Genomic DNA, 2,961 nt, shown 5'->3' with positions numbered 1-2,961 from the left:
AGCCGCATAGCACAGGGAGATCAGCTAGGTGGTTTGTGACCACCTAGAGGGGTGAGATAAGGAGGGTGGGAGGGAGGGAGACGCAAGAGGGAAGAGATATGGGAACATATGTATAGGTATAACTGATTCACTTTGTTATAAAGCAGAAACTAACACACCATAGTAAAGCAATTATACTCCAATAAAGATGTCTAAAAAAAAAGGGGGGGGTTTTGGATGCTTGACTTCTGAGTGCTGCTTAAGGTGCCCCCATATATATGGGATATTTCTTCTCAACTGTCTTCCAATAAAACCTCTCCAGCCTTACATCCCATTCCCTCAGGATGCTAAGAGGATTTAGAAGTTAAGATGTCAGAATAATTCCACATCATGCAATTCCCTGTATTATGTTGAGTTATGTCAGAAAAAGGAAAAGTTTCTCTGAAAATTTTACAGGGAATCTCAAGGAATTAGAAAGATGTCTCCTACAAGATCCTGTGTTATATCCTTAACAGGATCTATGATGTTGCTGTCTCTCCCTAATATGTGAGACTGTATCAAAGGGCATCCCTCATTATATGTTTTCCTATCTCTCTGAACCACAATGTTTAAATGTCCTGTATCCCTATCCTGGAGATTCTCTGACAGAAGTTGGAGTTAGTTTTCTCTCTATTTCACCTGGGTAAAGCACCCTGGAGCTGAATCATGGATTCTTAGTACTTGGAATGATCCTGTAGATAAGGAGCATCTATGGGGTGTTCTTTGATGCCTTAAAGAACTTAAGGCATTTTCCACAAACCAGACATAGGTTAGTGTTCTTTATAAATCTATTTTGAATCTTTCTACGTGATTAGTTTCTCCTACATCTCCCCATTCTCTGGCCTGAGCACATGTGAAGGGATTCAACTAGTAGAGAATAAATTATAAGAAATTCTGCTTTTGTAAGTTAAAAGTAGTCAAATATCAACATTTTCATATGGTAAACCATGAACCCTGAGTAGGGTCCTGAGTTTGTGGAGGTTGTTTCCATCCCATTGGGCTGAAAGCCAATAAGCAACTCAAGGGAACTCATTGGCCTATCAGGTCCTGGCCCCAAATTTCATAGGTTCATTAATAATGCCCTTTGATTTCCTTAATCAGTCATGTTTGGAGTCCTCTCCTTCTGGTTCTTCCCTATTCTTTCCTCAGCTATGTCATCACCATTACTGAAAACCCCAAAGTTTGCACAGACCCTTAGCACTATAACAGATCAATCACCTTTTCCTTTTCTGCGAATGTTTCTTCTAACTAGTAGGAGGAGCAAAAGGAAGTTTGCCTGAATTTCTCCCAGGAAATGAAAAGAATATCATGAGTCATCAGAATAAAAGAGTTTTGGAGGTGGGCCCTTTCTTGCTTCCCAGGATTCCCACAAATATCCACTTCCAGAACACTGGGTTTATTCTTTTTTTTTTTTTGCAGTACGCAGGCCTCTCACTGTTGTGGCCTCTCCCGTTGCAGGGCACAGGCTAGTTTGCCTGAATTTCTCCCAGGAAATGAAAAGAATATCATGAGTCATCAGAATAAAAGAGTTTTGGAGGTGGGCCCTTTCTTGCTTCCCAGGATTCCCACAAATATCCACTTCCAGAACACTGGGTTTATTCTTTTTTTTTTTTTGCAGTACGCAGGCCTCTCACTGTTGTGGCCTCTCCCGTTGCAGAGCACAGGCTCCGGACGCGCAGGCTCAGCGGCCATGGCTCACGGGCCCAGCCGCTTCGTGGCACGTGGGATCTTCCCGGACCGGGGCACGAACCCGTGTTCCCTGGATCAGCAAGCGGACTCTCAACCACTGCACCACCAGGGAAGCCCTGGTTTTATTCATTTTGACCACAAATATTTGTTTGTTTGTTTTTCTGAGCAACTATTATATACTGGGCTCTGTTCTTGGCTCAGAGAATTCTATTTGAATAACATAGGAAAGTCCCCTACTGTCATGAACTTACCTAATGACAAGAGAGGAAGACAACAACCCAATAAACATTTAACAAGGAAAAACATTTCAGAGAGCGGTAAGTACTCTGAAAAAATACATCAGGGTTATAGAACAGAGAGAATTGTATTCACCTGACTTCAGTTCAAGTGTCTAGGGAGCTCTCCATGAAAAGGTGACATTCAATTGAGACATAAATGATGAGAAGCCAGACATGTGAGGGATCTGAGGGACAAGTGTTCCAGGGAGAGGGAGCAGCGGAAAGGACGAAGTGTGGGAAGATCTTTGCTGTGTTTAAGGGACAGAATGAAGGTTAGAGTGACTGAAGCAAAGCAAGAAGGTTGGGGAGTGGAAAAAGATGAGGTCGGAGAGGAAATCAAGAGCCAAATCGTATTAGGCTCTGATGGCCATGGTGAGAACTTTGACTTTTATTTACAGAGATACGTGAAGCTACTGAGAGATTATAAGGAGAGTCACTTTGTTTATTTTTTTAAATAATCCTAACTACCACGTGGAGACTGGATTCCAGAGGTTCACATGTGGAGTCAGGGACACCATTTAGGAACACTGTAGAATTCTCCAGTGAAGGTGTGCTTGTGGCTTCATTTAGTGTGGTAGTGACAAAGACAATAGTAAAGGACTTGTGGGAAGATGGCGGAAGAGTAAGACGCGGAGATCACCTTCCTCCTCACAGATACATCAGAAATACATCTACACGTGGAACTTCTCCTATAGAACACCCACCGAACGCTGGCAGAAGACCTCAGACCCCACAAAAGGCAAGAAACCCCCCACGTACCTGGGTAGGCAAAAGAAAAAAGAATAAACAGAGACAAAGAATAGGGACGGGACCTGCACCAGTGGGAGGGAGCCGCGAAGGAGGAAAGGTTCCCACACACTAGAAGCCCCTGCGCGGGCGGAGACTGTGGGTGGCGGAGGGGGAAGCTCCGGAGCCTCGGAGGAGAGCGCAGCAGCGGGGTGCGGAGGGCAAAGCGGAGAGATCCCCGCACAGAGGA

This window comes from Physeter macrocephalus, chromosome 18 (genome assembly GCF_002837175.3).
Source record: "Physeter macrocephalus isolate SW-GA chromosome 18, ASM283717v5, whole genome shotgun sequence".
Taxonomy (NCBI): domain Eukaryota; kingdom Metazoa; phylum Chordata; class Mammalia; order Artiodactyla; family Physeteridae; genus Physeter; species Physeter macrocephalus.
The sequence above is the reverse complement of the archived record's forward strand: the minus strand, read 5'-3'. Positions refer to the sequence as shown.